We start from the raw sequence: 25,799 nt of genomic DNA, 5'->3' as shown, positions 1-25,799 counted from the left end.
AAGTCAAACTGACAATGGCAAATAACGTGTTTTGACGAAATGTTGAGCACCCCTTGGTTTCTAAACCGTTTACGTTTTCTGGAGCGTGGGCGCCTGACAACACCAGCGGTTGCCTTCATGCGAGCTCTCCTTTGCACACTCTGCCTCCAGTGAAAGACAAGTGTGTGAGAAAGGTCTGTGATTCTCTTTGCTCTCTGTCTCCCCTTCTCTCATACACACGCTATAGCAGATCTCTTGGAAGATCTAACCATTTTTCTGTCTATAGTACTTGCAGTGGAGAAGGAGCTGAGAGATACAGTGCACTGGCAACAGCTCTGCCGCAGGCTGGAAAATAATCATTCATTACTGTCTTATGTCAGTAAGCTCAAGCATTCATCTTGAATGCAGGCAATGCAGCCGAAGCTAAGCTCACATTACAAACTTCGTTGCTTAATTCAGATTATTTGCACAGATCCGATCTTTCCGACGTGATGGATCACATTCGTGCAGATAAGAAATCCATATCGGTAGCTAGTGTAAACCAAACAACCTGCATGAGCACATTTAAATCAACTAACATCATTTGAATGAATCCCATTCGTCATCAAACTAAGACTAAGTTGCTGAGAACTATGGGTCCTGTACTCAAAAATTTATTAAATTAATAATAAATTATTTCCAATAGAGATATGGGCGCTATGAACTGTGCACAGCTCAACACAGCCGTGTACACAGTTTTGAGTTTGGGGTTTTTGTGGTACTTTAACCTAGTGATATGAACTAGCGTCTAATATTTATTATAATGATTGTTATAGAGTATTTAGCAGGGGGCACTGAGTGGCTCAGCAGACCAAGACGATAACGCTATGACCTGAGGATCACAAGCTCAAATCTCGGGACATGCTGCTTTGCTATCATCAGCCGGAGTCTAAGAGAGCACAATTGTCCATGCTTTCTAGTGGGTAGATAGTGCTCTATCCCCCATCACTCCCATTGTAATGCTGGCTGACAGAGGCGTCTGTTGGCACATGTATCAGATCTGGGAATCCAGCGTTTTCCCCAGAGCGTGTTGGTTGCCTAGCGATGCTGCATCAGCAGCAATATGAAACGAGGCGGTGGCTGACTTCACATATACATGGGTATAATGATCTGTGATCAATAGCCAAGTGCTCTAAATGTTGAGCCACCACTGCCCCAGATGCTTTTGAGTCATCGACCTCTGGGTTATGGGCCTAGAACGCTTCCGCTGTGCCACTCTGCTATGTATTGGAAAAGGCATGTGCTGGTCCTCACCATCCTAGTGTCAGGAGCATTGCAAGCAATAAAGGAAGTCCTAGGAAGTGGGTGGGTTAATTGGCTCAGCTAAACAGGGGGAGAAAATTAGGTAAACAGCAGTTCCGCTAATAAGTGTTGAAAAGGTAGATTCAGGCCTGTCAGGGTTGAGAACCACTGGCTAAGGCTAGTAGCAAGTAATCAAGATGCAAACATTGCAATAGGCTTCTGTGCACCATGGGCAACAGTCCACTGGAGCGCCAGTTCCTAAAGGTTTAAAAAGGCCTTCTTGGCATGTGCTCCACAGTGTGCATCTCATCTCAGCAGAAACTGCTGACACTGGGGTCAGAATAAACTCTTCATTTCTGTCCCCTCAGCGCCATCCCCATAATCCTCTCTGTCCTGCTGCCTGCACCCGCCGCCAACTCATCTCCCGAGCTGTGGGGCTAGCACGTTGGCGAATTAGCCTTTTACTCCTGCCAAGAGTCATACACAAGCACACGCAAGCATGAACACATGGAACCACCACCATTCAGCTCCATAGAACAGCACAATCAGCTGCTGAACCCCCACCTTCATCTTTTTAACCACATTCATCATCACATAGGCCAACGGGGAACTGCACCAGTCAGCTACAGACCAGACAAAACTGTATCTACTGCAGCACTCACCAGGGAAATGCTCTGGCACTGCAGACCTCGAACCTACAGTGCATCTCTGCTTCTCAATTACAATCATGAAGGATGTTTTTAAAGCGCAGAGTGTTGACCCTGCTACAAAATCAGATTCTTTATTGCTGTACTTCTCAGATTTTGATGCAATTTTGATGCAAGTACTTTCACACGTAGTGCAAGTTCAATTCAATCCCTAATACAGGTCCAGAATGGAACCCCTAGTCACCAAGAATCAGATTCTTTGGTGCCAGTCAAACATGAATTTCTTGAGTGAAAGTAAAGTAGCTTGTCAGGAAGGCCATACATTCTGAAAGAAAACCCGAGGAGTGCAACACACTTTTTTCCTAATGAAGAGCAGCAAGGTGAACATTTGCTCTGACTAATGATCAGCTGGACTGGTGCTAGCTCTAATGGGGCTATGCAGCAAGTATCATGTGGAGAATGTTATGAAACACATACTGAGAGCTTTCTGTATTGCTGTATTCTGTATCTGCACTTCCTGCAGATCTTCATTTTATAGGTCTTCATCAAACACTCCAGGTCACTTTCCTATATGCCATTTAGACTCATTAAGAATGACAAAGATTTACTGGATAATACTGGAAATGTCTGAAGCCAGACCTCTTAAATCATTGTGTCAGATTCATCTCTATAGAGGCTTAATAATTAACCGACGAGCTGAAAATATGTTTCAGCTGGTGAAATACTTTGTACAGAGTGAGATTCTATGGTATAGTGCATTAGTTTTCAGTACTGATTGTCTGGTCCTTCACCCCTGAGTTACATATTATACCGTACTGTGCCAAGGCACACTTATTGATACCTATTTATCTTAGCTATAAGAGTGTCGCTGCTTTAATAAGCAGCATATGCCACTAGATGCATGTTAACATGCATGTAGTACCAAGATTTTTGACATTTCTTGTGAGATCTTATGTTTGAGGAACAAAGCTTGGTTCCAGATTTCTCCTGGATGCCTCCAGCCAGCACTAGAATGCGTTCAAATCACCAGCTCATCTGATCTAACATCATCAAGCACTGATTTACCAAACCAGGTGTTGAATGATGACTACAAATAATGCTAGACTCCCATTAAGATAACTTTGGAGACATTTTACTAAACACAGTGATGTAAAATCACTACGTTTTGTATGAATGCTATTAGTGTTTTTCAATTAAACATTTTACAGCTGCCTAAAAAGTTTGCACAGTACTATGTACACTGTATATATAAATACTGTCACCCAAAAACCGTGTATCTCCATTCCGTTTTTCTTTTTTTTACATATTTTAAATCTCACATTTGTTGTTTACATTGGGACAAAACTTGATGATGGATGGACCATTAGCACCAAATGCACCAAAATGCCTTACAAGAAAATCTTTTTACATCATTGAAGTTCACTGAAAGTTAAGAAGGTCCTCCTCCTGTACAGTACAAGAGATACAAGGTTTTTCCATGACAGCAGTAAAATTAGCTAGGACATAGAAGGAAATAATAGATACCATGTCTAATACAGGAGTTAGAAAGCACCTAAGCAAAAAAAAAAAATGTTTACAATTATTAATTGTGAAACTGATTTGTGGTCATATCACCCAGCTCTATGAAAATATTGTCCATTACTTGCTACTTGTTTGCTGCATTCATCTCATAGCTTTGATGCAAGACTTTTATAGAATTATAGAAAAGACTATTAAAGAATATTATTTGGGGTAAGGAGAAAACAGTGTACACCCGATTTTCTGTTGTACTGTGCCTTTAAAACGAGGCAACGAGTCAAAAGGTCTGTCCGCTAGCTCTAAACTAAATACTGCCCTACACCAGCCAATTAAACTCTGACCCTGCCGCTTAAAGTGTAGCGTATCCACACAGTGAGCTGAACAGAGTGTAATCAATGTGAGGCAGGCTCAGATAACAGAGGGACAAGGCCCTGAGTAGTGCCACAGCACACACTGCTTTGTGGGAAGTGTAGGCAATCAATATGAGGACCCTGACAATGAGCGACAGTGTGTGCCCGAGGCTATGCGCAGAGGAGACAGGAGAGCAGGTGGCCTCGGAGGGGCACGATTACGGGACCAAAACCCATAATGGGAAGCCTGTGGCGAGTCAGGAATGACTTGACTGCTTTGCAAATTGATCTGGAATAGGTGTTGAAGAGTTGTTAACAGATACTGTAAGTGACACACACACAGACGAACAGCTTGCGCGGTGTGTGCATGACGTGTGTGCCCACACATGCACATACACACACACACACACACACACACACACACACACACACACACACACACACACACTAAAAGCTGTAACTATATACCGAATATACTTCTTCATATGAATGATCATGCCTCGGGAATAAGCCTGATGCCTGAATGTGAAAAGCCTCAGCGCCTCAATGCATGCTCCTAATGGCTCTGAACCTACTTTAATGATCAGTTTGCTTAGGCTGTAGCTAAGCTCCAAGCGTGTTCAGCTTTCCAGTGATGTTGTATTAGCAGCACTTTAAAAAGATACGGTGATGCTTTAAGTGGCTCAGAGGAAGAACCCGCTATCCTCCCAGCACTGGTAGCATTGTGCAATAGAGGGTAGTCCTAAGTAGTGGTGGTAAGTAGTGGTGGTAAGTAGTGGGGGGGGTCGGGTGGGTGTGTCGCTTCCTAAGTTTCTATAAAGAAACCAGAGAGAAGAAAGAAGTAGAGAGAAGCAGAGGAAATTATCACCTTTCCTGTCTTGAGGACAGATGGCGATGGCGGCAGATGGGGTGAGGAATGAGTCAGCAGACTGTGTGCATGTGTGCATATAAATTTATATATCTATGTGTGTTTGAGTGTGTGTGTTGATGCATAGGGCTTGATCCCCTCCCATCCTTTGATGTCTCCTAAGGTCAGTCTTCCAACCACATTGATGCTCTAAAACAGACACAGGACTTTAACACATGCATGCTGCTAAGCCCGGGGGCAGGTCCAGGGTGACTTCCACACACACACACACACACACACACACACACACACACACACCCTTTAAGATGAGTCCACAGGCGGCAGCCTTTGAGGGTGAGTGGACCATGACCAGTCATCCTCCCTGCCCACAGAGTGGGCCAGAGAGGAGAAGCAGAATTCTGATGAACAGCTACAAAGAGGAGACTACGCACTAGCGCACCACTGAGCACAGCGGGTGAAGCCAAAAGCGGCTCTGGAATGGAGAACTGACTTGCTTTTCTCAGCTTTACTTCTTCAGGTTGAACACGCTCAGACACTCAAACACGCACACTTGTTTTTTTATACATTAAATATCAAGATATATGTACTACTTAAGCACTGCGGTTCAAAAGTGTGACATCACTGGTCATAGTCATCATTTGTGTTATTTAATATTTAAAAAGAACTTTTAGACTGTATAGAGGTCCTACCCTACATTTCAAATATTCACAGTTAAGATGTGCTGAATCTTAAATTTACGATTGGTGTTATTGGTTTTCCTGGTCATTGTTTAATCATCTGCAGGTCTGGATACATCTAACATTTAACATCTCATATTCAAACTCTCTGCTGAATACTGAAAACCTGTGAAGGTGCACTAACATATTAGAACAATTCCATATACTTCTCTGGAACCAAACAGGTGGCTCCAAACCTTTGCATGGTAGTGTGTGTAGCAAGCTCTACAGAGCGAGGCATTTCTAAGCCGAACTCCAACCCTAACCTTAACCTCAATGCTTTTGTCCTTTCAGATTAACTATTAAACACAGCTTTAGTAGTCGTAACTCACTAAGTGAGTTAGAAGCCAAGTCACCAAGGTGCTCTGCATTAAACAAAAGGCATACATGCATATAAACTTCAAGGGATCCAGATATTTCTGAAAACGTAGGTCTCCAGTAGCCTTTCTGAAAATCTCTCCGTCCACACAGGTAAACAGAAATAACCCTAAAATCCTTACATGACCATTCTGGCACTGCAGGGGGCACCAACAACTAACAAAGGTTGATGGCAAATTCCTCAAGAAGCAGCACAACAGCCAAAATAGACGTAAATACGGTGTGAAGCTGAAGCACTTCTACTAACACCAAAGATATTCTCTCTGTGTTCAAACAACTCAAACTTACTCAGAGACTGAAAACTCGATTTGTACCCTGGGAAAAAAATGAAATGAAGATTTTGTAGTTTTTAAGCAAAAGTGAGAGCAGGGTGTTATGTCAGAGTAATAAAGAAGTAAACTCAGTCGTGTATATATGCCTTGGCATGATGTATGTTTGTATGTATGTAAAAATCTTCTTATCTTTAAATAAAAGCCAATATAAAAACATTTTGGAGCATTCCTATAGGTCCTTTCATCATGAAATGTTGACACAACGCACAGAACAAGCACCAGATTCACATTATGTCAAAAGCCAAATAAAAAACACCATTCTAACGTTAACCTCAATCTTCTGACCATTTCTTCACTGTATCAATACACAGTGCACAGTAAGGTCTATAGCCTGCCTGTGATGGCCAGAATAATCCCTACTGCTGTGAAGTTGTTTGCATAAGCATGTTTGCGTGTGTGTGAATAAAGTAAGTGTTTGTGTTTGCATGGCGGTGACCTTTGTAACGGCAGACTGAATTAATATAACAGCAGTCGTGCTGCCGCCTACAGCCGAGCTTCTCTCCACCCACAGTGGAGAGAGGAGGAAAGGAAGGAGAGAGCGCGGGAATCTTCCATCCAAAGCCCATCACTCAAGCAGCACTCACTGCACTGCACAGCCAGCTGCTAAGCCCTCCTCTTACAAACACACACAGACACACACACACACATATGCAAACCTGCACTCTCAACATGCTGACTAGTCGATGATAAATGAATCGCCAATTCACTCTCTCTTCCACCTTCACAATTAATTAGGCTCTCTGGCTCTACTGCAGAGTGTTTCTGCCTGGCACACCAGCACACATATAGCGTACACACACAGAGTGAACCTTCATTGAGCTCGGTGCCCAGTTCTACATCAAGTGCTCCCTGTTTATGGCAAAAACAAAAACATTGTGAATGTATATCTTCTTTTTTTTCATTTTCTTTGGTGACTGTATATGTTGTCTGATTAGGTAATATGAATCAAACCATATTCAACTCTGAATAAAAACATATGTGCCTTTCTGTTTAAGTACACACAGTTCAGAATAGAGGATCACAGCCCCACAGAGATCAGCGTTAACTGTTTAAGGCCTTGCTTATTAGCAGATAAGCAGAATCAAGTGAATGTAATATGATATAATGCTAAACTCCAGGGTGTAAAAATACAACAGTTATTCCCTTCAGCTTCATAAGAGCAAGTCCTGAAACAACAGAGAAAGCGAGTGAGAGAGATGGAGGAGGAGCTTGTATTGTCAGTGATTTTAATTACAAGCCAATTACGTGCACACATGGAGGAGAACCGAGCTCCTGCTGTGAGGATATAGATTCAATAGCAGAATTCAATTTCTTTTAGCGACCCTCAGGTCCTAGTGGCAGCACCTTAGCGATGGACCACTCAGAGTTGCATTATGTGCATATTTAGAAAATAAATTCAGCATCCAATCCCTCTGTTTGAAAATGTGATCACCCTTTTCTGTTCAATAGCTGTTCCACACTCCTTAGCAACCTAACATTTTCTGTAATCGGTTAATTAATGTCTTTCAACACCATAGAGGGATTGTGGCCCAGTGTAACCTGCAGAACAACTTTGGATTAGTGACATTCCAGGTCCTCTAACAATTCAACAGGGGTTTAGATCAGGACTTGGCAAAAATGTATTAAATGTAAAATGCATGAATCATATTTACTGATATAATTACATGTCATTGTATCACTGATTACTGAAAAACTAGAAAATACTGTCTCTGTCTGAATCTGAGGGCAGTTGTATACCGTAGAAAGCAGTGTAGTGGCGAAATTGGCTGTGTTAGCATCAGCAGTTAGCATTTTTCATCCAATAAATTATGATTTAGGAAGGCTTTAATACTAAACTTTGATTCAGACATGACTTGGTGCCTCAGGATACTGTTTTTGTGTTAATTAGTTTAGGCGAATCGGGTACACTTTGATAGACTACATTAAGGGTTTGGGTAAAATTGGGTAAATTTCAACCACTGCTTTAATGACAGCCCTTACAGACTGTTCTAGTGGATACTGTCAGCGAGCAGAGGGGGAAAAAAAACTCCTTTCATTTCAACAGTGATTGGGGTGACTATGTAGGTCAATCTGCTACAATAAGCAGCAGTCCGTCAGCATCGGGAAGACTTAATTAGGGCCAAACTGTCATAAATTTAAAGTTTCCTGTTCAAAACTCCTCCTGACATCCAGCTATAGCTCTTCTACACACAGCATGATCAAAAGTCTCTTCACTTTTATCCAAGCTAACCCAGTGACACAGTGTAAAGTATGGTAAGCTTTTAACGAAGGCCAGATTCTCCAGTCTCACCAGCGCCATACTGCACTTCAGCGTGCGTCTCTTTGAACGCTCCATTTTAAATCGACAAGGCCTCGAACCCCACATTCACATTCTTCAGAACGTACTAGGCTCCTGAGCTCCTCCTGAACAAAATGAGGCTGCACAAAAAGGCTTTAATGTCCATCACACAGGCGTTTTTAATGAGGGCCCAAGTCACGCTTTCATCCCGCCGTTCACTTTTGCTTTTGTTTGGTTTTGTTTTTTTTTGAGCCACCAAACCTGGCTCATCTTGCCTGTGCTGGAGAGAGGTTTCAATGAGGTATGGGTCAACCACTGACGGACACATGAAAGAGAGTGAAACATGGTCCATCCATCTGTTTCCATAACCTTCTCACTCAGTCTAGCCTTTTCTCGTTCGCCTTTTTTACCTTCTCTCATCCCACCTTCTCCAGCACTTCAAGTCTCCAACCTCATCCCTTCATCTTTTGTCTACCCTCTTGTGGCGCCCGCCTTACTTCGCCGCTGCTGTTCTGAATGCAGTGTGCTTAATGAAGGATTGCGGTGGCGCCGCTGCTCTAATCAAGGCACCAATTACTGCGCACATGTTCCCTTAGCAGGGTAAACACAATTACAGCTATCTGATTAGCCTGCCACCAAACAAACCCAGCGCGCACTCACACACATACACACCTGAATCTGTCAGAAAGGGTCTCTGTCGTTCATGTGTACAGCCAAAAGTTTTTTCACAAAAAAAAAAAAGATGATTCAGGATGGCAAAGCTTCCAAAGCGCAGGTCTACTATGACAGCTTCATAACAGGACAGCTGTGCAAACTGCTGATCGATGGCTCAACAGATGAGTGCCATTGATTTCGGAATCAGAGTGAATTGTAGGTGGCTACTAAGCTCACTTTCGTGGCACCGATCTCTAAATGTCTTTTATGCTTATGACAAAGCTGTTTTCCACAGAATTGAACTGTCACTGCACATCGATTCACTTGCATTCAGAAAAAGACATGATTTACACCCTAAATAAGGGCTTTTTAGTAAAGTTAGTAAAGGTAAAGGTAACTGTATATAGTATAGTATAGTATAATATTTTTTTAGCTTGAAATTTAATGACTTTAGTGCCCCCTACATTAGATAAAGTGGAATACTGCAAACTTCCATTAAAGCTGTTTATCACCAGGGTGCCTAAACCCACCTGTTCTTAGCACTAGCACTGCCCCCGACACTAGGAGGGTCAGGACTTGACACGTCTCCTCTGATATTTGTGGAGCCAGCCAGCCAGCTCTTTTCAAAAGGTAGACACCAGTTATTGATCCAGCTGCTGATAGCAAAACGCAATAGCTCAGGATTTGATCTAGAGACCACCGGCCCATAGTGGTAACGCATTAGACATCTTCTTGGGACTTAGGAAAGTATACAGAATGTTAAGACAACACAAGGGTCACCTCAACATGTCCTGATCTAGTGGATCAGGCATTTTTGTGTGGATTGAGTATTGGCTATTTTAGGTCTGACCAAGTTCCAATCCTTTGCTGTAACCAAACTTTTCAGTCCGCCCATGCAGTGGGAAGCATTTACATTGACAGTTACAGTGGAATATGAACACTGAATACATAATCCATAACATACGTAGTTTTAGTACTCGACTGTATTTGAGATGCTTTTCTTTTTTGATTTTTTCCCCAGGCCACTTAAACCAACCCATTGGGGTTTGTATTTGTGCAATGACAGACATATTAATATTCTGTTATAGTCATTTTTGGAAATACACTCCTGTCGCATCTTTGCTTTTGCATTATGACTGCTCAGGAACGGAATTATCATGCATAAAATAAAATAAAAAAACTGTCAGGAATAGGCTAATAACTGGGTGATAGCTACAGTTAATACTGGGCTTCCTTAAGAAGGAATATATCCACCCTTAATATCAGCAGGTCTTTAGACCCTCTCAAAACATGAAAAAAATGCATGTTAGGGGGTTCATTACAAGTGTGGTAATGGGCAGGATCAAACTGAGCCAATCAGAGGCTTTTCTGCTCCATGTGTCACCCAGACAACAAATAGGAGCACTAACATTTAGAAGGTCACACAATAAAAGGAAAAATCCTTGCTAAGAGGAGAAGTTACAGGCACAGCAGAACTGAACAGAGCAGAATGTTTTTTCAAAGGTTTTAAACTGATGTAAATATAATGATAATTTTCATTGTGTTAATGTTATTTGTACTTATTAGTAATATTAGTATTGTTAAAGCAGGCCATATCTGATTGAACGCTAAGCATTGAAAAGCACCAGGCTCTCTGACGATAGCAGTCTGGCTTGCGAGACTACTACATCACAAAGAGGTCAGGGCCGATGGCCACAGCCGAATAATGTGAGCGATTCACCAATGACACATGACTTCCATTAGGCCCGAATGGAGACGGGCCAATGCCTCGTCACGAACGGGTGCAGATTTAAACAACATTCATTTGCGATGAATAATACGCACCCTGAGGCGTTTATGATGCAAATGTGGCGAGAGCTTTTGATCTGCGCTCTTGTGGTTTGTGTGTGTTACGGACTGGAGAGCAGCGGTTACCGTGGAAACCCGGAGCTGCCGATGTGGACGCAGTAAATGACATGTTAGACATGACATCCGGGAAGAAAACGTCCTTTCTGTACCCACTACATGCACAGGCAGACGACACACACACACACACACACAGCGGGCTCCTCAGGGAGCGTCTCTCGGTGCGCGTGGATGTCGTGTGTTAGGCGACGTTCTCTTTGCTCTTTTCTTTATTATTTTCTTTATTCTGATCTACTGGCTCCCAGGAGTGTATAGTGTTCTTTCCGGTGAGATGCACACACACAAACACCTGGGAGCTCTTTTAAAAGCCCAAGTTATAATCCAGCCTCCCACATACTATACTTTAATGCGCTCGCTCTCTCTCTTTCACTCTCTCTCCCCTCCTGTGACAAAGGCAAACACAAACTACCTCAACTGCATACACAGATGCGTCTGATCGATTTTTGAGAGCAGCAGAAAGAAATCAATATTAAACGCATTTTTTTTTTATGTCAATGTATTTAATGTCATCCCACCGCAGGTAGCACATCAAAGACACTAGGGATAAAAAAAGCACATTACAGACTACATAAAACATTGCCTACTCATTCACAGACATTAGGGGTGACACGATATCACTTTTTCATGTCCAATTCCGATACCAATACTGCAACTTGAGTTGAATACTGAGTATTTGTCGATAGTGACAGCAATCAGATACCATCTTTTTTTCCCTTTTTTAACCCTTAGACCCCTAGGCCAATATACTATGATTTTTTGACAGTTTTACATAACTTTATTCACCTAAACATTTGAAAGAATTTATAACAGACAGTCACTCATGCCATGTTATTTTCTAGACTTCTTAAATATGTCTGCATATGAGATGTAAAGATTAACAGAATTTAGAAATTAGTACGTTTTTCACCATGTTTTCATTCTAAATGTACTTCACGTCACATCTTTGTAAAGACTAAGTTAAGACTAAGACTAAGCTATGAAGCCTAGAATACCGGCATTTAGGCTTGAACTATGCTATACTATATGCTATACCTGAACTTATGTGTTACTTTTGGGTAATGGATCTTTTTTTTTTCACGCCGATACTGAGTATTGGATCACCGTGCCCCTAAAACACAGCACTGTATCATATTCTATATATATATTTGGTAGATAGCTTGCTTGATCTAGCAGGACCCTGATGTGGGTCTGCCACCTAATATTAACCGTAACATCATTGATGCTCATTCACTTTCACCATCCCCACTCACTTCTTATGAAAATCTTATGTACTTATGACAGGTGCATGTTCATGGTCAGCATAATAAAATGTACCAGCATGTGACACAGGAGCTTTATGTGGGCTACTGAATTTTCTACTACATAAAAAGAAATTTAAAAATGCACCGTTTTGCTTGTTATCAAACATGGTACGCAAGAGTGTGTTGGCATATCTCAGACTTGCTGCCTACAGAGGTTTGCTTAGACAACTGGGGGAAGCAATGCAAGTCTATATGCAGAATTCTTACTTGCAGGACTATAAGGGGTCAATAGGAGAGGTACTCTTATCTGTCAGCCTGACGGGCATCTCAGGTCAGCCCAGTGTGTCCAAACTGAGTTCGGGTTTGATCTCCTTTGACACACTTACTCGCATATGGCCACAGCCCTTGTGACTCAATAAGAACACCTAGTGACTCAGTAAGAACACCCAGATGCCATCACATACACACACATGCACACAAACACACATCGCCTGCAGCCTCAGACTGCTGCAGGATGCGCCAAAAGTTCACATGCATAGACATAGTGTCACTAGGGGTGTGTGAGTATGTGTGCGTGGCCTACATGTTGGTTATATTCTGAGACTGGGAAGCCTGTTTCCAGGTCATCGTCTTTTTAATTTGGGCTTGTGACAAAGACACACACATACACACACACACTCACTCACATCAGCCATATTCTATGCTCAGTTTTTTGGCAAGCAGGCCAGGCAGACAAACAAAAAATATTCACACTTGCCCCAAGCCTCAAGTCAAAGCACACCAATAGTTCTGCTATATTTGCATGCTTCATAGACTAAACCAAGAGGGGTGGGCTAGAGGGGTGTAAAGCCCCCCAGCATTGAGCTGTGGAGCAGTGGAAATGTGCTATGTTCTATCCAATCTGTTTGGGATGAGTTGGGGAGTTGGTGATCATCCAACATCCTGACCTCACTAACACTCTTGCCTGAATGCAATCAAATCCTCACCACAATGCTCCAAAATCTAGTAGAAAGCCTTCCCTGGACAGTAGAGACAGTTATTCTAGTCTGTCTAGACAGCTGTCTAGTTGTCTAGGCAGGTGACCCCATGCTTTTGCCCATACAGAGGACCACAGGAAGATTATATCTGCCTACCATGAATTCCTATACTCCAGTCCTGCATACACTGCATTAAAGGTTGTGCATGTAAAGGTTGTTAAGCATTGCAAATAGAATGGGACTCTCTGGAACAGACAAACATAAATCTATCGGCACCATGCCTAATGCCAAGCGTGGGCTAGAGAAGTGTAAAATCCCCTAGCATTGAGCCGTAGAGCAGTGCAAACTGTGTTCTCCAATAGTTCTTATGACCTTACTAACGCCACTGTCGCTGAATACATTTTTTTGTATACCCTTGATTTCGGAAGAGACAATGAATAAGTAGGTGTCCCAATATTTTTGTCCATGCAGGTTATTTTGTTTCTGAAAGTTTTCTTTTTGTGCTTCGGAGTGTTTATTATCTAGAAATAAGGATTTCTGATGGACTTGGAGCCCAAATGGGGTCCATATCTGTGGCCAAAAAAAACTTTTTTCTTCAACAAGAGACGATGTCTACCTGGAAAATCACAGAGATAATTATGACTTCTGTGACAAACAGTAAATCAGCGTGAAATATTAACATCTGGACATGAATTTATGTAATTTATATATTTCCATTTTGTACTTCATTTTAAAAACTGCATTGAAACTGTTTTATTCTGCTAATTGAGGCATTGCTTCTTAAAATAAACAAAATGATTTGCCAATGGAATAAAACACCTGAAAGATGAAATGATAAAAAGGTTTAAAAAGTCTTGAAGTAACTAAAATATTAATTTGAATAAAATTCTTACAAGAATGCATTATTGCAACTGAGGAAATTCACATGTTAAGAGTGCGGTGTTTGAATGCTACTTAAAACTGAGGATATCACAATGGTAAGCCTCTAGTGATACTGGGCAACAAGGAGTGAGACACAGCAACCATACTGCATCATATATCATATGATATCTGCTCAGTAAAACGTATATTGTGCATGCCAGTCAAAAGCCCTGTGGAAAGGCTGTGTTCTGGCAGATCCTGGCTCATCTGAGGTTTCCTCACAAGTACGATAAAAAACATTAAGGCACAGAGCTCTCTGGTCTTTCCTTTGATGAATTTACCAACCAAAGTCATGCTTTGTGCTGATAAACCACTAAAACGTTTCATGTGATGCTTTCATGTGTAGAGCCAAGAGAGGGGAAAAAAACTCCCCGTGTAAACCTCTGATTTCTACCATTTAACTGTTGTATAAAAACTGGCTTTTATCTCAAACAATACCAGAGCGCAAGAACGAACAAGGTGAAGGAGAGTAGATTTTAAGGAAGCACAAAATGATATTCCGCTCTGCTTTCTCTTTAGAACACTGCTAATGGAACTGATCCACCAGGCCACATCAGTAATGGCATTACAGTGTGTCTATACTGCATGTTTAACCCTTACACTCAATCCACTAAGTCCTGTGTGATCATTTCCTTATGCTGCCTATTCAATTGTGCTTATAAGACATGACTCGACAAGGCTGATCTAATTACACACACACATAATACAGCAAGGCCAGCTTACACACACACACACACACACACACACAAACACATTCAGCTTAAAGTGCAAGTCATGGCCTTCTCAATCCCATTGCAGGCATACACACTGTAATAATGTTGAGTGGAATAACAGATGACTGATTTGGATGAGGGACTTTCATGTCTATGGTCTATGTGCTGTGTGCGTTTACTGTACAGAACAGCACAATTTGTAGTTTAGTTCACATTAATAAAGCTCATAAACCTCCACAAGAATAAGGCCACTGCTCTGCACTTCTATCCTCTTTTGTGAGATTGTGAGGAGATGATATAGAGGGAAAATCTGAAAGATGATTAAATTGGAAAAATATGCTCTGAATTAATTCAAATAAGAATGCCATTATTAAGAACACTGCAAGTCTGGCAACGCTTGCAGGAGTAGGAACCAGCAAGTGAAACACACCAATGAGGAAACAGTGTTTGGGCTCTGTAGCGACCCTTCACCTTAAAATCTCTTCATTTTTCACGATTTTTATTTACACTTTTTACACATTGACATTCACTAAAACTGAGAAGACCTTTCCTTCTCTGTTTCCAGTCTTCTGTGTAGTGCTGGTCGATATGAGCCCAATCAGCATCACAATTAAGTGAACATTACGTCCATTACGAATAATGAATGATTATATAAAATGATGGAGTTGCTCATTTGGCTCTGTGTTTCTCGGTTGTTGCAGACTGAACGATGCAGGGTCACATGGCTACACACGGGGGGACAGTATATGAATGCACACACAGACATGGGGCGCCATATGGGGGGTAAAGTTGGGATGATTTGTGGGGCCCAGTGTAATACACTTTTATGGGGCCCAAAATCCCTGGCAGCGCACCTGCACACAGAGGGGAAAGCACTAATAGACATAATATAAAAAAAAAACATTAACAGAATAAAGAAATACATCAACATTATGCTGATTTCAGTTCTGATTCATTTTCGGTTCATTTTTTGTTTGTTTGTTAGCTCTATGTCTTATTTTCCGCTCAGCTCCCTCTCTTTCCACACAGAGGAACCCTGCATACTAAACTGCGACACATTGGCCAATATGATAACAGACAAGCCAGCTCACACTTTTGATAAGATCATGATGAAAGTGAGACAATGACTTTTAGCTTTCTCCCCATGCACACTGCACCGCATTTGACTAACAAGTGCATTCTGATGCAAGACATGCCAGCCGAGAAACACACAGAGAGGAACACGTGCTCTCTCACACATTCGCACACAAACACACAGTCGAACAATTCTTCTGCCGCGTATTATTATTTGCTTACCCATCTCAGCAGGCTGTGTTGAAATGCGCTGTAATTATCCCTGATTGTCAGTGAGAGAAATCAGACGTAAATGTTCATTTAATTACAACTGGGTGGAGAGGGAGACAGAGAGAGATAGAGCGAGAGAGGAAGTAAGAAAGAAGGAGAAAAAGATAGAGAGGGAGAAGACGCGGGGCCTGCGGGTCTGAAGGAATGAAGCGTGAAGCGCTCTGCAGGAGGCCACAGTCTGTTTGATTTTATTTCCCTCTGAGGAAAAATCTGCCTTTAAAATGGGAAAACCTTGCACAGTTACACACGCCCAGTGCCAAAGGTCCCCTCGCAACCAGCTACACCATTACACATTACTGTCCAAAGGTCACTCCAAACAGCATGCATATGACACTTCAGAAGTGCAGATCTTTCCAGTGTGTACAGATATCAGTGATATCAGTGGACGCTTGCTCGACGTGAAACACCAGCCGAGCGAATTTCTCTAGTGAGGCATCCTCCACCCCCGCCCGTGCCTTAAAACTCTAATTACATCACCCTAAAGGCCGCTGTTTGAGGAGGGTCACGCCGGACAATCTGCGGCAATCACAGGAAACGTGAAGGTTAAGGAATGAGATACAAAACATAAAAAAATGTTTCCCATGTTCCTCAGCCCCCCGGCGTGTAATCAGAGGGTTGACGGAACATAAATTAAATGGCATTTCAATTAGAGGGGGACATCAGGGGCAGAAGTGGCCCCAGTGGCGGGCGTGTTGTTTGGATAAATTACAGAGCAGCTGCTATATCCGGTGAAGGGAAACAAAAACAGCAGAACTGGTAGACAAATAGACAGAGTAAGACTGGGAGGTGTGCCAGTAGAAAAGTGAAAACCAGTATAAAGATCCTGTAATATTAACAGTACTATACAGTAAACACATTAATAAGTCCAAAAACAAATGGCCCAATCCCAAACAGATCATACCTATCATACCATATCACACATAACCTGTGTCTTGCCAGCAACACCCTCAGAAGATTCAGGCTTGTTCAACTTATTCTTCCGAGAAATGTTGCATCTGAGATGCGGACACAGTGAGAGCTGCCAGCTCATATGGTGATGCTGGCAGTAAAACGGTGTCTGGGTTGATGGTCCTCTTCCAGGCTCCTCCACTAAGTGATGGCTACTCTCATCTCAACTGTTCGACATCAACAAGCCCTTTGGCTTTATCCTTTTTAACCCCATATCATTTCTCCCAGGGTAGATGTAATTGTAGTAGATCAGGTTCAGGTTGTGCACATGTTCAGGTTGAATGTAGTAAAGTGTTTCAGCATGCGAAATTGGTGTATTGCTTTCTATCACTGTACAAATTAAGCCTGATGCTGCCCTTATTGTTGGGTGCACTGTAACAGTGTCTAGATTCCTATATGCGCATGTTGAAAATGAAATCATAAAAAGGAATAAAAAAAGAACAACTAAATAAACACCTTTACATTATAGCTTTGTTACACAGTGTCCCTTACATACATATTAACATACACAAGAAATCAGATTATTAAAAGATGGATAGTAGGACTTAAACAGCTATACTAGCTGTTTCCAATAAACTCACAATGACATTTACCCAACTGCCTAGATTGTTACTTACAGAGAGATGGGTTCAGAGTATCAGAGAGAGACAGAGACAGACAGAAATGGACAACGAGACACACTTTGCTCTGAAATTGCACATCATACCGAAAGTTCAAACTTATCAAAAGAAAAAAAAACACTCAATCCACACCAGCGGGTTCCCCTTCAAAAAGTCATACCGGAGAGTGAGAAAGCAGAACGCATGGCAAATATTATTGCGTTTGTCTTTCATCACCCCTTCCCCTCCGCTGTCTGCCCTTTGGCACAGCGGGGTCTGCGTCTGATGTCGATCATGGCATGTCAGTAGAAATTACCAAAACAAGATCATAAACTCATCTGTGTCACTCACCTCCCCTGATCACTGCAATCATTCCTCATAACACTTTACCACAAAGCTGAACAAAGCCGTGCAGAGAACACATCAAACGCAGGCATGAAATACGGGCTATACCGTAGATGCAGTCAGTGCAGTGACTCAGCATGCAGCCTCCTACTCAATTGCCTGCCATTGTGTCGCATTGCCCTTTACTGGACTACGCACCTAAGCATCAGCTCTGTTAAACTCAGGCCCAGACGGTAAAATAAGCATGCATAACTTTCCCAATTACATACCTTCAATCCACTTATATTTACATTAGTACAAATGACAGTCTGGAGCAGCCGTTTGAAAAGTGTCCAATCAGACATAACTGGAGCAGTAGAAGATCCATATTTTAACATACTTCAAAAGAGAAGATCCAATCTCTCAGTATCACAAATAATTTATACCAATTCAAACATATTTAATATATTGAATCTAGTGTTTCAATAATACAAACAGAATAAGTAATATTGAATAAAAATAAAATAAAGATAATTATACCAATATTTTTCCAGCAGTGAAAGTGACATTTACAGCCAGCGTCAAAGACTGCTAACAGCTTTAGCTTATTTAGAAGAGCGAGAGATTGGTGGTTTGGGTTTCTGACTGTGGAAATGTGGCTGCTGTGAAGGGTTTAAAAGGTTTAAGAGACTTGCTTTGGGAACTGATTAAGTAGCTTTCAAACTGCTCTCCACTCCACACATGAGCAAAATCCTTCAGAGCTCATTCAGTCCTCCTGCTAATTATCCAATCAGCGGCGGAGATCTCGCTGCGTGACTGCACTGGGACCCTGCTGGAGGCGCAGAGGTTTAGTGCCAGAACAGGTCCAGCTCTTAGCATTAGACAGCTTCCATAGCAGCAATACGCGGTGAGGATAGGCCACTAAAGTTCGTCATATAAAGGCTTAGCATAGCAGGTTTAGTGGACAACAGCTACCGCATCTTTTCTCTTCATTATACGCTTCATTTATTAAACAGTTAAAAATGATTTCACAACATTTCAATCTGTCTGATTGCCCCCTATCTGTACAGCTGGTCCAATACTGAAGCACACATAAACACAGGCATGATCCAGGTACACTAAACAGACAAAAGTATTAGGACACCTACACAGCTCATAGCTGATGGTAGAACATCTAGGAGGGAAGAAATTACAGCAACTGACTGGTAGCATCCTATTACAGAACCACGCTGGAATTCAGAGAGCTCTTTGGAACTACCATTCTTTAACTAATGTGTGGAAAGGCACACTGCAAGGCTAGCTACTTGATTTCATACACATGTTGCTATGGGACTGAATGAAACACTTGAATTCAATGATTAAGACTTGTGTCCCAATACTTTTGTCCATTCATGATAAGTTTTCATTACATGTTCATGATACATATGACCAACCTGGTCAACCAGCATAATTAGCATGCCAAAGCTGGGTAACCAGCATGACCAATATAGCTATGCTGGTCAAGTTGGCTATGCTGACAGACCAACTTATCCATCAAACTGGAAAGCATACTCTATTCCTGTCAAGAGCTGAGCTGATCAACCAGCTTAACCATCTTGCTTACTAGCATATTTTATGCTTTTTATAGGATTTTTCAGCAGGGATGATATTTATGTTCTCTTCATAATGCTCTCTTCACATGCTCTGAAAAGTGTATTATGTATCAACTCAAGATAATACAAATGCAAAGACTTTCAAATATGATTTTACTGATATCAATATTTATCTTTTTGATGGAGAAATCACAGATCGCACAAGAATATAAGTCCTAATCTCTGATTTCATATACTCTGTAATGTATAAGGAAAAAATATATAGTGCTCTCATCCATCCTTAAATAGGGGTTTACACATTACTACATATGACACAGGACGAGGTGCGTTGCTGTCAATAAAGAATTATGTCTCTGGAGATTGCAAATGTACAGCTGCCTTTCACTAGAGAGTGGAAAACAGGGTTCTATAAATGAAAAGAACAAGATGAAAAGAGAGATGCTAGTGAGGAGAGGAGAGACAAATGGGCAGCTTAATGATCAGTTTGGCCGCTTAATAAACCGCTGCATCCCGATTCTGAAAACCATCCAGAAGTGGAACAAAAGAGGAGATGGAAAAGCATGTGCTTTTCTGAATTCAATCAATTAAGCCTTCCGTTCTGCTGATTAGGACATCTCAACCTGAACAATACGAGTGTGATGACTGGCAACAAAAACACACGCACATGAAAACACACAGGGACACACACAAACACACTCTTCCTTTAATGTTTCTTTTCCTTTTTATCTTGCAGTTTTGAACAGTACAGCTATGTTATGGCCAGAACCTGATGATCCAATACCTATAACGACACAGGGGTTATGATTCAATAGATTACGATATACTGATACTGTGTTTTTGAGAATCCATACAGTATTTCTATACTATAATATTACAATGTCAAAAAAAATTATTTATCCTGCTTTTGTTGGAGGAACTGTCTCTACTGTCCAAGAAAGACTTTCTACTAGATTTTGGAGAAGCACTGCTGTGAGGATTAGGCTGTACTCAGCGACAAGATCATTAGTGAGGTCAGGATGTTGGATGCTCACCGACCACCTTATCATCCCCAACTCCCCAATTCATCCTCAAATGTATTGGCTAGAGCTCCATCCATCACTCCAGGGAATACGGTTCCACTGCTGCACAGCTCAATGCTGGGGGGCTTTATCCCTCTTTAGCCCACACCTGGTATTAGGCATGTGATGTGATGCTGAAGTAGGAACAGTACTGTGTAGCAGTCTTCGGTATGTAAGAAAATTATATGTAAAGCAATCTGTCTGAGTAAATGCTTACCTGTCACCAACTGGAAAGTATAATTGTGATTGAATAAACAGTATTTTGTGATTTAATGTTTTGGTGTGTTAAATAGAAGCATTATATATATATATATATATATATATATATATATATATTTTTTTTTTTTTTTTTTTTTTTTTATTTTATTTTTTTTATTTATTTGTCTTTTTAAGAAGTTATGTCCAACCCTGGTTATGGAAGCCCACATTCCAGCACTTTCCCAGCTTCCAGTTTCAGCCATTTTTCAGAACTGCTCATACTGCTCAATACTAACTAATCATCTGTGCAGAGAGATTTTCTACAGATAGTTACTACAGCCTTTTAGTCTGGACATTTTCTATTGACCTCTCCCATCAAGGCATTTCTGTCTTCAGAACTGCCACTCACTGGATCTGGGCCTGAAAACCGCATATATGTTCAATACTATGGATTACAATGTAAGAAGGCAACCATTCGAGATGTGAGCCACAAGAAAAAATATTCTAGTAGAGGGATTTTGCCTTTTTTTTTTTACTATTAAATCAAGTATTTTGCTTAGTTTATAGAGCACAATCCAGTAGCACTAAGTATGTACACCCTATTGAGGCAAACGTGTGTTAACTACCAAGGCTCCCTTTAATAAATGTGATGGTTGAGAACTGACAGTAATATCTGGCAGATATTTGTCACATCTGACAAATGGCATTCATAACAGTCAGTAAGGCACTGTTCATCTCTATCAGAGTCAGTTTCATGTTTGACTAATAAAATTACATCGGCTAATGTTATCAGTTCTCAGAATTTATCAGAATTAGCTCCATAAATTGTTATCGATGGCACAATCGGTGGTCCTAGTGGAACAGTAATGTAAAATGTAAAATATCTCAAACAACATGTCTTCACCTGACCAGCGTTATGCTCACATTTCCTGCAATGGACAACGTGCTACAAGCCATAATTATGAGTAAAAGCACAATACTGGAAGTGATACATGGCTTTCTCACACATCCTTTATCTGCTGAACCCTTCCCTGTTCTCACTTCTCAACTTTGCCATTTCCTTCAAGGACCTGCCCATGCACTTTCTATTTTCTCTGTCTTTCTCTGCCTCCTCGCAACCATACACACATTATATATGCATGCCCAATTTTATTGGGCCTTTCTCTATACTCATCACAATAAAGGCTGGAGTTAAAATGAGGAGCTTAGTTCAAAGCCATTTAGCTCCTTGAATTGGAAAAGAGGGTGGAAAGTGAGGAAGGGGCGTGAGGGGAAAAGTGCTCGGCAGCACTGCTTTTATTAGGCCTTGTTTATTAGTCGCGCTGCATCTCCGAACGTCCCTGGCTGCATTCACCTCCTTTACATTCCAATGTGCATTAATGACATTCATATTCATTATACCTAGCCCCAAGAGCACTCTGATGGTGTGTGTGTATGTGTGTGTGCGCGGGTATGCGTGTGTGATCCTTTCTCCTCATTACGCTCCTCCCTAGACCTCAGGGATCTGGACACACATAAAATCCTCATTCATTATTCCTCAATTAATTTAGCGGCATGTTTGAAAGCCATCCGGCACGTGTGTATCCGTCTCACCCAGGGTGTGTTCAGAGAGCGCTCTATGCAGCCACGGCAGTGGCCAGATGGCCGTGGGTGTGGAAGCTCCATTTGGGCATCCCTGTGTGAGTGCTCCCCAGATAAGGTCTCTACTTAACCTACTGTAGAAAGTCTTAATTGAGTGGGTGTGCCACAGAATGCATGCTGGGTAGCGTAGTCCCGACTACACGCAGTGGAGGCACCTCAAACAGAAGGCGCATTGTAGATTCTAAATGAGATAAATCTTGTTATTTACGGCACACTGCAGAGCGTACTGGAGATGCAGTCGACCTAAGTGTGTTACGATCATCGTCGTTAGCAGCAGTGCAAAGGGGTCTTTGCTGTTCGAGAGAGGAGGTTGGGACACCTTGTATTATAATGGTTTCCATGGGAATAGAGGCAGCTGTCATTACAACATGGTTCAAACTGGGTTTGGTTACCATGGGGATACCGATACAGGTCAGAGTCATTAGCAACAGTGGCTGCTGCTGAAGATGATTGATGGTTCCTTAGGGACTGCTAGGAGACAGATGTTGAGTAGGATGTATAGTAGTTAGATATACACGGCCTTGAAACTGCGAGCAATATGCTGAGCATAAGCATTGGTCAAAGGTGGTCTCATATAGAGTCACTGGCCACTTTATTAGAAACACCTGTACTATACTCTTGCTGTGCAATTAGTGATTATGGATCATTTGTGCTAGTGGTCCTCAAGCCCTTCATTGATTATCAGTATCTGACCACAGAAATGCTCTTGGCTGGATATTTGTCACTATGGATTTGTGGATATGTGGAAATGGATAGTTCCGGTTCTTAAATCTGATAGGCTGAGCCATGTTCGAACCCTTAAAAATAATATTAATAATGTTTTATAATAATATTATTTAGAATATTTTATAAAATAAAATGATAACAAGCAAAATAAATGCTGGGACACCTACAGCTATGACCTCCTTTTGTTATAATGTGCCAATGCTTCTTTTAAGATCTACATAGTGTCATGACATAGGGAACACTAAGCTGTCTTCCCACATATGCTAATAGAATGTATCCTTATCCATGCAGTGTCCATTGCACAAATTGTCTAAAAGGCAAATATTTCTCCACTCTCCACATTACTATACTGACTGCTGAGCTGCTTTGGCTAACCCGCTCCAACCCAACCCAGCTGTTATACCCAACCCAGTTAGCATTGTGGCTAACTTGTTCCACTCTACTGATCCCAGCTATGCCTGTGTTCATCCAAGCTATAATGATTCCAGCCTTGTGGATCCCGGCCGCTGTATCCTGTACTTCTAAACTTTATCATATTGATGGTGGCTTGATGTCAGAGGCCATTTTTGCTAAAGAATGTTTTTTTCAGATGGAAGAATATTTGGACGGTTGCTTTCACCTCAACTCTTCATAATGCCATTTTGTGGGCAGTCACTGTCTTGTCTCTTGGGACTAATGTGCGCACACAGCAAAATCAGCTGTGAAAACAAGGAGCAGAGAACAACGCACCCCCTCTCCTCAACAATGAGTCATTGTCCACCATCATGCCACTCTCCAAGTCAGGATGGCTTTGCCTGCCACCAGAGATTCATATTGGGTTCAAATTAAGCCCAATTGGAGCTGACTGTCATAATTTTACCCATGCTCATAGATAACTGGAAGCAGAAGAAAATGTCAACTTTCAAACTTATTGAAAATGTTTCTCACAAGGCAATGCAATTCATCTTTTGTAGGGTGGCATTTAATGAGTTGCATAAGGCCACCTCATTTGCCTATTGCTGCTTTATATGGTATAGACTTAGGCTTAGTATTTGCTTGTTTGTTAATTTTGGATCCAAACATATTTTGTACAAATCCACCTAAATTAATGTACCTGTGCCAGTAAACAGTAATCTAGCTCAAACAGAAATAGTGCCAGAGAGAACTTCAACACAAGGCAGTCTCAGTATATGAGCTGCAAGGGCATTTTGTGTCCACTCATCAGTCATGCCAGTCCCAACCTGGCTTTCCGAGTCCTGGTCACTAACAGGCATGGAGCCCAGCCCAAAATGAAGCCGAGTGAAGCGACGTGCACCCGCCGAGGGACAGGTGGTACATCCGGAGCGGGCACTGGCATGCTCTTGATTACAACAAGAGAGACAAGAGCATGCCCTGAGCCCTGGGGCATCATTGCATCACACGGAGACAGCATTCAGCCCTCTGGCACTGACAAGACACACAGAAATGCTGTTTTAGAGGCCATTAGGGAATGTGCCCAGCGGGCAAGATTGAAACACATACACACACACACACACACACTAACACACACAATCTTTCAGTTGCAGCGTGTGTGGTCTCTGTAGACTCCAGTCAAAGTTACAGTAATAAAGTATGAAGTGGCTACAGCATGTGAACCACAGGAGCTGTACTCCTGCTGACAGGAAACAGAGAGCAGCTAATTACACTTTAAAAGGCTTATATCATGGAAGACACATTTTCCTTTTTTTTAATAAAATAGTCTGACATGGCAGTTTCAAAATGCACCACTCAGTGTGGTGTGTTCAGCTGAGCGTATTCATACCGAGCTTCCTGACCTGCAGACCATCTACTACAAGTGATGCTGAGCCAAAGCCAGGAAGATTGTGAAGGATCTTAGCCATTGCAACAATGGACTGTCAGGGGAGCACTTTTGCTCCCTGAGGGCGAACACAGAGAGGATGAGGAGGAGCTTCTTCCCTCAGGCCACTAGGGTTCTGAACCAGGACAGTAAGTAAGACTACCCCCCCCCCCCCCACACACACACACACACATCACACAGGACCTTTTCACCGAACATTAAATATTTATAATTATTGTATCACCTCTTGCTCAGTTGCCCTGCTTTATGCTGCACATTTACCTTTGCACTGTATACACTACTGTTAAATTCTTTATTCCTGTATTATGTATTATGTATTATGACCTGCTGCAAACAAGAAGCATAGCCAGACACCAGCATCTGCAGCATTCCTAAGCAAGCTTAACTCATGTTCCTCATGTCAATGGCCTCCAGTTTACTAATATTCTTGGGTCTGCGTGCTGCATTCCCCTTCTTCAAATCCCACCAAAGAGTTTGTATTGGGCTCAAGTCAGGTAACTGTGGCAACCACCCCAGAATCTTCCAGGACTTCTTCTCCAGGACTTCTTCTGAAATCAAGCATTGGTGGACTTCCAAGCTCGGTATGCTTGGAATTGTCCTCCTTCTGGAAGGTCCAAAAAGACCCAAGCTTCAGATACTTGATTGAATCCATCTTGCCCTCCACATGCTGCAGGTTTCAGGTCCTCCTCCACACATACCACTGATTCATAGGCCTGAAAAGTTCCCGTTTTGTTTCATCGCTCCACAGAAAAGAATCCCAAAACTATGTTTGGT

General features: G+C 41.8%; 1 protein-coding gene across 5 annotated transcripts in view; it reads right to left on the bottom strand.

Annotated features, from left to right (window-relative positions):
* dab1a (DAB adaptor protein 1a) overlaps positions 1-25,799 on the bottom strand; it is a 192,604-nt gene that overhangs the window by 90,054 nt on the left and 76,751 nt on the right. The window lies entirely within an intron of this gene.

This window comes from Salminus brasiliensis, chromosome 1 (assembly GCF_030463535.1).
Source record: "Salminus brasiliensis chromosome 1, fSalBra1.hap2, whole genome shotgun sequence".
Taxonomy (NCBI): domain Eukaryota; kingdom Metazoa; phylum Chordata; class Actinopteri; order Characiformes; family Bryconidae; genus Salminus; species Salminus brasiliensis.
The sequence above is the reverse complement of the archived record's forward strand: the minus strand, read 5'-3'. Positions and strand labels throughout refer to the sequence as shown.